At 37.8% G+C, this 12,571-nt stretch overlaps 1 protein-coding gene across 3 annotated transcripts in view; it reads right to left on the reverse strand.

Moving 5' to 3' along the window:
- mid2 (midline 2) overlaps positions 1–12,571 on the reverse strand; it is a 113,484-nt gene that overhangs the window by 65,343 nt on the left and 35,570 nt on the right. For 2 of the 3 annotated variants that reach the window (XM_086085031.1, XM_086085029.1), the window contains exon 1: positions 12,240–12,554. The exons of the other annotated variant lie outside the window; for it this stretch is intronic. The gene's annotated coding sequence lies outside the window, so the exon portion shown is untranslated. Of the gene's footprint in view, positions 1–12,239; positions 12,555–12,571 lie in introns of those variants that run through there. 3 annotated transcript variants of the gene reach the window in all.

The raw sequence follows: 12,571 nt of genomic DNA on the forward strand, positions 1-12,571 counted from the left end.
AGAGGGATCCAGGCATGCTTGATGCTGAAATTGCCCAACTGTTAAACTCAGACACTGAAGATGATGAATTTGATAGATTTGTGGAAGAGGAATGAACTGAATAGATTAGTGTATTGTTTTGTATTTTATGTGTTACCACATGTGATCAATATTGGGAGTTATTGTGAATTTGTTGAATAAATTTTGCCTTATTTAGCGGTTTTATTTTGCCTTATAATCCAGTGTGCCTTATGAATGAAAATAGACCCATTCACTGATATTGTGCCTTACGATCTAGTGTGCCTTATAGTCCGAAAAGTATGCCAATAGAACTATTGTTGTGTATGTAAGCAAAATGTAATCAAAAATACAAAACAAAACAATTTGTAGACCCCAGTTGGAGTGTTGAAAGACCTTTGACCCGTAATGATAATCCTGAATGTGAGGTTATTCAAAATTTTGAGCATTGTTGTTCTGACATGATGAAAGTTTAATTGGTTGGTAGTTGTGACTGGTTGAGAAGTGGCAATGAATGTAACAATTAATATTTCTGTGTACTGTAGTCAAAACAAATATCTACTGCTTAGTAGTGGTTAAAATAGTTAAACATGGTAGCGACCTTTGTCTGACATCTCCTATTTTTTCAATTAAGCATACTCTCAGCTAAGCCAAAGGACATGTAGAGGTATACAGACACACATTTCATGGGTTTTCCTGGCTTCAGGGATCGGTATCGGTGCCAATACCAGTCTTACTTTAAGGTATCAGATTTCTTTTTCGGTACATTAAAGAAAAAAAAAAGAAAGCTTCTTTGGTTGTTTCTTCAGGTATTTCCGGTGAACTACTGTTGATATAACGCCTCCATAATGGCGCAACACTGCAACTGCAGTTAAAATGCATTGATTAAAATTGCCGAGCTCAACACAGGAAAAACCCTGCATTTTATGCTGGCCAGGATAATAGGGAACTTGGTTCTTGCAATTGCATTTTGTGTGCCTACAGGGCTATATTTTTCTGCCTACATATATTTAAATAGGATTTTCCAGTCCTGCCACCATGCCCCAATTCTGTAAAAAAACAAAGAATAATAATAAAAAACAGCATTGCATTAGCTTGGATTATGTCACTTTTTTTCATTTTTTTTTTTTAAACAAAACAACTTTTGTTGTGTGCAGAGTGTAATCCACTTTGTGCTTCTCTGTGTGCTCGCCTTGAATGGAAGACATGCTTGTTTTGTTCGTAATTGTAGTATGACGGTTGTTTCTGTTGATTTGGCACCTGTCAACAGTCTCAATGAATGACATCTTGAACCTTGCAAATGCTAGGAAGGCAACGTCAATTCACTGGTTCAACATTGTTATATATTGTGTGTGTGTGGGGGGGGGGGGGGTCAAGCAAGATTGTGACAGTGGCCTTTCGACTTATGCCTTTTAAGATTTTCCAGCCAGTGCATAAGAAATTAACAAGTTAGAATCCTTCTCATCTCTTTGAGCGGCAGAGGATTTAACAGGAAACACCACAGTAGTGCGACCACACTCCTGCTTCGCTTAGTGATGCTTCCATTATAAATGTGTTTTTGTCCACACGAGCCTGAGAAGACGGGAGGACAACTTATTACATATTTAGATTTTGCATAGAATGTAGCAATATTGAGAATAAAGATGTTATCTTACGGATATTTACTCATTCATTCTTTATGAAACTTAAGTGTTGAAGATCATCAGTAATTAAATCAATATAGTCTTTTTTTTCGGGGGGGGCGTAATATACAGGGCTGCATTCTTGAGAAATCATGGTATATCAATCACATTAGAACATTGCGACTGCACTAGCATGAACAGTCAATGTAGCAATTCTAGCTATCTGTATATGGTCAGATTTAGGTTATATCTTGGTGGCTTCCATGATTACCGTTGTGACAACACATCAGTAGTAAATCTGTCCGACTAGACCTGTGTCAGGAAGGTCTCAACCCAGCTCACGTTCCCTGTAGGGCTTGGGAAGCACTTTGCGTTGGGGGTTGTGGCGGATATGTCTGCTACAAAATCATAAAGCTTTACCATCGCTGCATCAACATCGCGTTGTGAAAGATGTTTAAAACGGCAGAGGGAAAGGAATTTAGAGGGCGAGCAATCTGATTCTTAGTGAGTTGTGCTTCACAATATTAGGAGTCCACAATAAATAGATCAAAATGCCACAAGACACAGAGATATAGCGTACTACCAAATCAGAAAAAAAACTGTTTTCCATATTTAAATTAAAGAGAACAGTGATCCAAACAGAGCAAAGTTTATTTACATATTGAATGTTAATGACAAATATACCTACACTAATCTGTCAAAAGATTTGGACCAACTAGAATAGTTTGAAAAGGTCATCCTGGGCATTCCCAACACAAATGATTTAGCAAACCAAAAGAACGTGATGAAAAAGTATTTAAAAAAACAAAAAACAAATTGGGATGTTTAATATTGGAAGATTTGTTAGACCTTTTCCTTAATCTCTGAGTAAACAATGCTGAAACTGTATAAACCTTTTGAAAATCCTGGCAAGAGTGGTTAATAAAAGGTACAATTTGCAGTTGATCCAAATTGGCGCAAGTCATTGTCAACCTGTACTAATGTATTATTCCTTGACATGTTATTTTGGTATAAACTGACTGATATGATTGATGGTAGTGATCATGTAGCACAAAGTGATGAATTTAAGAAGCGATAGTAGCAGAAGGTTACCCCTCCTTGCAGAGAGCAAACTTGCTTGTGTTTACAGCTGGCACTTAATCAGATTTGATTTTTCAACACGATCATGACTGCGTGCGTGAGAAAGAGCATGACGTCTACTGAAAGTCTTACCTTTTACTGGAATTTCCTATAAATATGCAAATATACCCCAGACCTGGGTGGAAAAGCAATCTGTGCCACATAAATGGCATCCCGAGCTTCCCAAAACAGAATCTTTTTAGTGAGTAATTGCAATTCCTAAACTGCCCATGCATACATATAAACAGTATATTAAACTGGAAAATACTTTCAAGAAAACAATCACCTTCTGTATTAAGATTGATGATATATTCCTGGGTTAAAATGACAATAACGGCGTAGAATTGTGTGTTAAAATGAGCAGGACAGCTCCTCAATGAGGTGTCAGACATATTATCAACACTGACAAAATGTATTGTCATATGGATTCTGTGCCTTAAGAGTAAAAGTTGCAAATTAATGCAAAATGTATCAAATAAAGACTAAACATTAAATCACAGTGTTTTGGGCTGAATGCAGATATACTGTACGTTTGACACAAAAACAGTACGGAAGATAACCTTGCTGGAATTCTCTCGACAAAATGATCAGTAACCCAATTTTGCACACTCAGACTCACTTTGGCGGACAAACGCAATAGAAGTGTAGACACTAAAAAAAATAAATATTTCAAAAACCATGTGGCTACTTCAACTTAACGACTTCAAACATGTTCTCGCAATAAATTAGCAGGAATTTATGCACAAATGTTAACCAACACACACAAAGGATGATCAGTTTTCTTTCATCAACTACAGAAATCGGATATTTACTGTTGATGCTGAAATCAGGCGATTTTTACTATTTTAAGTTAAATAGTGGCTAATTAATCAATTATCAAAATAGTTGCCGATTAATTTGCTGAATGATAAATTGTCAATAATCGATTCATTTTGACAACCTATTAGCTAAGTTCCTATTAATCTATTAACTAAGTACCCTTCCCTCTCTGCTGTTTTAAACCTATTACCTATTTGACTACAGATGGAAAATAGCCTTTCGCTAATTCTGGCTTTTTTAACTCATGAATTTCTGTGTTTTATTAAATTGCGCTGTCCCCTTTTAAATAAATCAAATTCAAATTAATTGTGGCCATTTGAGGCACATCTTCAATGTAAATTAGCCTTTTGACCCTCCATTATGCCTTCATTCTTCATCATTAAAAAAAAAAAAAGTTGTCAAGTCCTACATGAACAGATTCCATCTTCACATCAATATGAGCACTCCATCACAATAAATAATTCTATAAATTGAATCATGAGTCAAATGAGTGGTGCTGCTTGACCAAAAGGTTATTAAAGCTTTTTTTCCCCAAAGTGCAAGCATGCATTTCCCCCCTTCTAAACTTAATACATCCAGTGGGACCACTTGCCACTTCAACTCTAGTAGAGGCACCATTAATAAAGCAAGATGTGTTACTAGGCTTCTCAGTTATTCATGACTGCCAGAAAGGAAGAGGGGGCAGAGATAGAGAACGCATGCAGGAGTAAACTGAGAGAGATGGCCACAAAAACAGCGAGGGCAAGAGAAATCAGTACATAAATAGATCAAACTAAAATGAGTGGTGAAGAGAGTTGGGAGTGGCGGCAGAATTGTGAGACCTTGTGACCCAGTGGAGGTTGGGTGTGTTAGGGTGGGGGTGGTTCCTGTCCTCTGTCTGGTGCTACAAAGTCAGACTTTGCTATTTATACCACACTAATGTTCGGTATTTCCTTTGACGGGGGGTTGACTATGCTATTGTTTTCCCTGGCTGCTGTTTGATTGACTTCAGCCCCCAAAGACTCACATAATTTATTTACTAATTAAACACTCATTTGTCTCACCTGCAGATGCTCGCTCCCATTCAAATAACCAGAGGTAAGAAATCATGGGAGTTTGTAGACGATGATCTCAGAAAGTGTGTGTGACAAATGTGGGGCACAAGTTGTGCTAAATTTGTATGGAACACGGAACAAGTGCCAACTATTGAAAAAGCAGCCATTTTACATAAGAAACAACTTGTGACACCACCAGGCCAAAAAGTAACAAAAAGTATGAATACTAAAAAAGTATGACCTCGTCTCAATTTGCTTAGTATAAAGTTTAAGCTCATATAATTGAATCGAAAACTGATATTTTCAGGAATGAAGCTAAAACTTCTGTTGTCTACCATTAATAAAGCAAGATTATTGTACCTTCTGTCATCGAATAGAAAAGCCCATTTTTGTTTTTCCTGTCACTATATACTTCACAGCACAGATAGATGAACACAAATATATTTGTAATTAAAGAATTCAAATTTTCAGACAAATTAAGTGAAAGTGGATAATAGATATATTTCCACGGCACCCCCCTAATGATCTATTACAGCACACTTGCAATATTTCTTCTTCTTCTTCTGATATATTTTGGACCACTGACCTATGCATTGACCAGTCCATCTGAATGTATTGAACTTGTTATGGACATTTTCTCTGGCCCAAAGAAGGAAGATTAACTTACGTGCCAGTGTTTTATTTTTTATTTTTTTTTAATCAAGAATACTAAGTTGGCTATTCATTTAAAAAAAACAAAAAACAACAACAACACTCCAATAGTGTATTTTAGAACATTTAACATGTTTCTCCCCCTTCCAGTAGCCATGTGTCTGAGGCCAACATAAATCAATAGGTTGTTAACTAAACAATAGATACCCCACACTGACACATTTTAAAAATAGTCAGTCTCCAGGGCCTTGCAAAACCAAAGAGAATAACCATGAAGGTTAACAATGCCCACTGCTAAATCCATGTTGAACGAAACGATAGCCTGGAGACAAAAAAAAAAAAAAAAAAAAAAAAGCAAAAAACAAAAACATCCAAAGCTTCATCCAAAACATAGCTGCAACTATATTTTCAATTTATTTTTATATAGAGGGTGGACAATTTGACATTGTACACAATAAATAGGGATATGATACTTCCTCCACATCTGATTTGGGTGATTTGTAAAGAAATCTGAACTGGATGAGGGGGATGCTTTTAAGGTGAAATGTTGCTGTGTAAAACGAGTGTGCATGATGATGATTAAAACCTCTGAAATCAAATACGTGTGCGGGTCAAACTATTTGGAATTCAACCACAGTTGAATATGTACGCTGTTCAACAAGCACTGACGAAATAGCGCTGTGTGTGTTTTGCTTTCGCTTTGGCTTGTTGTCATACAACAAAAAGGAAAGTCTGAACATGGGAAGTAGAATATAAACGGTCCAGACGGTAAGCATCCCGGATTCATCCTCCCTTCTCGGTTTTACTTGATTTTTTACATGGACTCGACCAAATGAAAGAGCAAGCTCTTCGTTCGCCAGAAAAAGTTAGATTCAACGTTATTCGTTCTCTAGTAATCAGCAGCAAAACAGAAACGTTTTAAGAAATCTAGTTACTTTGTCCAAAATCTGGAGGAATTTAAAACTTAAAACTTAAATGCTAATATGTTTTTCTTTTGTGACACCTCTAACATCTGAACAGTGGCTTCCTTCTATGAATAAGTCAATATGGTGCCCTAGAAAAACCTTTAAAAAAAAAAAAAAAGCTAAATTGATTATAATAGGACATCATTCATTTATTTTATTCATTTTTTAAAACTCTGAATGGCCACGCAACGCAAGGCATCAATTCTAAAACATTTGAAACAAAACGGCTTCTTGCTAAAAGAAATCGTGAAGGGGGAGGGGAGGAGAGAGAAAAACCGTCACGAACCGGCGACCTGATGCTTTCAGGGCGAGCGTGCTAACCACTACGCCATTTGTTCAGTTAGGTTTCGCAGCACAAACGTTTTACTTTTAGTTCAGACAAATATCAACTAGAACGTATTTTAAGACGGCCAATTGCCACTGCATTTTGGCATTGCAAATGTGAAGGATAATTATTTGCTTTGAATTCATTTTGACAGAATGTTTACTGATAAAAGCCACGTTTGTCACTATCCCATGGAGGTTTCAGAGAAAGTGGGCTTGCTTTAGTCCGCAGAGGCGGTGCGGGGGTGGATCCGCTCCTAATGACGTCAATAAGTGACAACAGCTCGTTTTCTCAGGCTGGTGCTGGGAGAGCAGAATGACCTAGAATTTCTCATAGAGGGGCGAATGGAGGAAAACATCACTTTGGTGAAGTTTTTGGTGAGGAATTGGCATTTTAACATGGCTAAAAGCTAAAAAACAAAAAAAATCACGTTGCTGTCCCTTTAAATGAATGTTTCAGACTGTTCAACGAAAAGTCTGTTGAATGTCATGCGTCGCCTAAAATGGTGTACCATTAACCTGTGCTGGCGGTTTGGCTCATTACCACTACTCAAAGTGCTCACAATTTAAAGGGCCAGCAAATCCATATTAACCCCTCCCAATGAAAAACAAAAAAGTAGATGAAACGACATAACTCGACCTTGGAACTGGATGTTTAGACTTTAATGGACTTCTTGAGTTATTGCTGGCATTGAATGAATTGAGAACGTTAAAAAAATGGTATTGGCAACACATATCACAATATGCCTGCTTTGCCATTTAAGATTGTGTTTCATTTTTCTATTTTATTCAATGTGGTTATTTTTACCCTCTGTATGATGTATGAAGAATATGATATTTGATTCCCTTTTTTTTTTTTTTGTATTTGATTCAACATCAGTGGTGTTCTTGCATTTAAGCTCAATCATACTTGGACCTAAATAGCAAAAAAATGCAGTTCTTTAATAGCCCTTCTATAAAGTACATCCATCCATCCATTCTTATGTACTGCTTGTCCTAGTTATTGTCTCAGGTAACTGAAGCCATATCCATTTGACTTCATGCACCCCTGCACCAGTCACCCATCAATGCAAGGCACTGACATATTCAGTGGAGATTGTGACAGGCAGATCATTTAAAACAATTGATTGTCTAGGCCTTAGCCTCCTGAAACAACCCAGAAGTGATACCCTATACAATCAAAATAATTCTTATTTTTATATGAGAAGTAATTGCTGAAAACATGAAGAATATTGGCTGAAGAATTAACAGAATATGCTGATAAGAACCTCTGAGGAATTGACCGATCGAAGCCAAATCCCTCACACTCATTGCTTTGCTTGGACGACAATCATGTTTCACCCTCCTCTATCCTGAACAGCCTCTTTTCTATGGTCCTTTCCAGGCTAAACGCTGCACGCCATTGTTACGCCTCACCAATCTGTATCAGCACAAAGACAGAAAAAGGGGGCAGCTCTGTTGTTTGGCCGTTAATCCAGCAGTAGGGTTAGACATAATGCCAAACATTTGTGTAGCAGCAGGGAGAGTGAATGTTCTACATCATACTGAACCCACACTGTTGTGTTACATGTCACACTCTCATGGCGGAACAAAACACAAGGGCAGCATCATTATAATTAGTATTGCAAATAGGATTTGTTTTGTACATGATATCGCACTCCTAATAGTTTGTGAATACCTTAAAGCTGCTGCTGCTTCTTGCGTTTCCATCTTTATACATATTTCTCCTCTTCAATTTTCTACAGTACATTTGGTTGCTCTATATTCATCAAAAGTTCACCCTAGGCCAATTTTGAAAAAGTTAGGCGAGCTTAAGCCTGTCACAGCTGATTGTGAGTGAATGGTCAACTACTGCCTAGACTAGGTTTGATAACGAATGAGCACTTCATAAGATGTTTTTTAGGGGTGTATCAGTCCTAAAAAAAAAAGCACTGAGCAGTCAAAAACTGTACTACATCTACCAATATTTTTAAGAGTGCCTATTTATTTGTTTTTGTTTTTTTATTGTAAAATTGAACATCTGCTACCATAATGTGAAACACCATTGATGGGTTAATGGAATTAAGCATAGACGTTACAGTCATTTTAGACCTTTATACAAACAACACAAATTGAGCAGCCCAGAGTGTTACATTATAGTTATCTTCTAGTATAACTTTAATGAGAACTCTGGAGACTGAAAACAATTGCCTATCTGCAATTCGCATGTATGCATACAATGAACGCATGTCAGAACATATTATGGGGCCTACGGCATTTTTGAAGGGTCAAAGTATGCTGTGCACAGCAACGTGACATGTGAACTAATGCCCTCAAATATAGAAACACTAATGCACATTATGTTAAAACATATATAAAGACAGGCTGATTCCATTTTTAAAAATGACTAATGTAAGGAATGAGCTAATTCAGTGTAAACTGCAGATAGAGGCTTTACGTGCAGGGCAAGGAAATAAATGATCTTTACTTGAAGTCTGGCAGGACTATTAACCTACTCACTACTCCAGTACATTTAAACAGAGGTAGACTAATCACCTCTGTGCTCTACTGAATATGTATCTTCTGATAAAGCTAATATGAACTGTCCAAACAATAAATCACAGAGTAAAAAAGAAAAATGTGTGCTGGTTTTCACACATCTGTTTAGTGGCAAAAGGAAACCTTTCATTTTTAAAAAGAGGCTTCAAATCTTAGCAGCACCAAGAATGATTTTGTTTTTATTTAATAAATGAATTGCTGTATGCTGCTTAAGACCGTGAATTGATGAAAATACAAATAATTTTAAGTTAATAGTTATGGGACGCTATTAAAATATTAATCAAATTGATTAGAGTACTTATCAATAAATAATAATAATAATAAATTTAATTAAATAATAAAAAAAATAAACTTTTAAATTAATTAAATAATTAAAATAATTCATAATAATTAATTTAATAGTTATAGTACACTATCAAATTTTTTATCAAATTAGATGACTTATATAAATCATACATTCATCAAATACAAAAGTCATGACACAATAAACGATGCTATAGATGAAAAGCATTCTCAAAGGTCACCGGTCAATCGCAGAGCCACAAAAGTTGTACTTCCTTTAAATATTGATGGAAACATGGCCTGAACTGGTTTGGTACCTTAAAATGATGCATTTCTGTTAAATAAAAAATAAAAAAGTTTTTCCATTTTATGGATTGTCACTCCTTGACTTTGAGCTTTAGGGTGATGATGTGATGACAGTGTTTTGTTCCTATGTGTGTGTATGTATGTCTGGATGGTGGTTGTTGTTGTTGTTGACATGAGGCAGGTGTTGGGTCTGGTTCTACACTATTGGTGCCAGCATGTTGGATCATGGGAAACATACGCAGCGCCGCAGGAGCACACACAAGCAGCTGGCAGCTAACTAGCTGAGTGGGGGGGTCAGCTTCCTCTTCATCCTCAGCTGCTGTTAGGTTGGGGTGGAGAAACAGTTTCACTCACTCTTTCCTGTCTGGGTGGAATCTTAAAAGTGGGACTACGCATGCATTTACACTGGGCGCTTTTCCACTAAAAACAGAAGAACATACTGCTTTGGGTGTGTGTTTACCTGACAACGGGTTTCGGGGGACTGTTTTAATAAAGTTGTTGCCAGCACATGACGAAACTCCTCAAATACAGAAAAAAACAAAAACTCCCTTTTTTATACATCGTGCTTGAAAGGAACGGTTTGGGCTACATATTTTGTAAATTTGTGCCCAGCTCAAGTTTGGCGCAAAGCACGGTCTAACTGTTCGCAGGGGCAAGTTACACCAAATGTTGGTATTTTCACAGACAGCCAACCTGTTTTGGCAATCAATGGAAGCGTTTTTTTTTCCTCATTCCCTTTAAAATCAGTGCGTGAGAGCGGCACAATCCTTCACAAGACAGAAGCAGAAACTGATTTGCTGGAGTCCATGCAGGAGGTTGAAGCGTGCAAAGTACTTTGTCCATTTATAAGGAAGTGCAATCAGACCTCCACTGGCGGATGGAATAGTTGATGAAACATGAAGGGCATGATAGGATTGCACCAATATTGTCAAAATAAGGAAATTAACCAAAGCAAAAGAAGCCCAGAAGATACGGAGATGGTAAGATAGACATGCCCTCTTGATTCTTTTATTGTATTCTGGATCTCACGCTTTTCAGATTATAACTGGCAAAATCAGTTTGAAGGGCACACGCTGCCTGCTCACTGCTTGAACATTTTACTTCATGTTCTCAGTCAACGCACCACTACCACGGGCTTTAAAATTAACAGTTAGCAATATCACTCTAAGCATACACATTTGAAAGTGAACCATCGTCGACAGTAAATTGTGTGTCACTTTTAGATGTAGTGTGACAAATTCTTCCTTAATTTCACTCATGTTCGCAGCAGACAAAGCAGGTGCATACCATACACTTTGCTGTGCACTGAACATTCAAGAGACTTCGGAGAGAAAATTGTATGCGGACAGAACGAGGCAGGCGAGCAAGAAATGCAAGAGGAAAAGTGGCAAGCCTAAAGATAAAGTCAGGCAGCAAAGAGACCATATGGCGCTTGGAGATACGTATACAGCAGTATGAGAAATATGGCACATATTTAAGCATAAATTCAATCTGCTGGAGTTTATTTTTATGGGGAATTCCCCATAATGCACAATCTGTGTCAGACTAATAGCAGATCATCGTGAATTTATTCTGATCACACCAGTGGCACATGGAATGAGATAGAATAAGATAACTGGGATGCAAAAAAGACAAAAGATTCGGAAAAGATACACTGGATCAACCCCGCGTTAAAAAAAAGAAAAGAAAAGAAAGAAACAGACAAATTAATCTCCTAATCTCATTCACCTTCTCTGTCCGTGAGTCCCAACACAAATTCAACACAATCCCTCATAAAGTCTGCTGAGCTCAAGAGGATCACAGAGCACGGCTGAAATGTTCACACATTCAGCCCTGCAGGAGCTGAAATACAATTGCCACACTTTTCACCCTCTCTGGATAGATTCTACATTTTATCACCATGTGGGAAGGTAGTAATATATTTTATACCAGCAAAGGATAGTTGTAGGTTTTCAATGTTAAGGTGTCTTAACAGTTTGTCCGTAAGCAATGAGGAATACAAAACTCAAATACAAACATAAACAATTTTATGACAACACAGCACCAGGAGGCAAATGGATAAGAAAGCTCCAGAAGGCAAACTGGGTATCAAACCAGCGCTCATCCACTCTGCCTCTCAGCTATGCTACTCCATTATGAACCCAACAAGAAGTAAATAATGACACTAACAATACCCGCGATAAAAAGAAAATAATGCAAATGAGATTTGGCACAGACAATGACAGCTCCCAAACACATTCTGTAAAAACAAGGAATATAAACACTGGCAATTAATTATTAACACAATCTTTTATTTAAACGGGTGAAAGGAGTAACCCCCCCCCCCCCCCCATATTTAAAATAGGCCTACATAAAATTATTGTCAATCCCCTCAATATCTACCTGTGCCGCCCAAACGTAACATTACGCACCAAATAAAACCAGCAGCCAAAATCGCACGTTTGATAAAATTATAACAATTTTCACTAATCACAATTCACCGGCTTGACGTAAACTGACAGAGCGTTCCGACTCTTTCCAGGTCACCGCTGGTGATTCCAAGCGACCCGACACAAGACGAGTGCCTGCGCGTAAACACTTACCAGCCCGACATGTGGAGCGCTCTGGTCGCCTATCATCGTGGAGCTGGAGCGGGACAAAGTTGGATGGAACACGGCGAGGAGTTGAAGAAACAGAAAGACAAGGAGCGACACCGGATACTGTTTGACGACTTCCTCTCAGTGAGACGCTTCCACAGAGTGCGCGGTGCGAAGCTGAAACATGAACACCGGAGCCCCACTGACGTGTCTGCTCTAGTGGCTAAAAAGATTCTAACTCCGGATTGGGAAGTCGACGCCTCCAACTTCTTCACAGAGAGAGAGAGAGAGAGAGAGAGAGAGAGAGAGAGAGAGAGAGAGAGAGAGAGAGAGAGAGA

Source organism: Leptonotus elevatus, chromosome 9, assembly GCF_054856555.1.
Source record: "Leptonotus elevatus isolate MCC_2025b chromosome 9, RoL_Lele_1.0, whole genome shotgun sequence".
Lineage (NCBI taxonomy): Eukaryota > Metazoa > Chordata > Actinopteri > Syngnathiformes > Syngnathidae > Leptonotus > Leptonotus elevatus.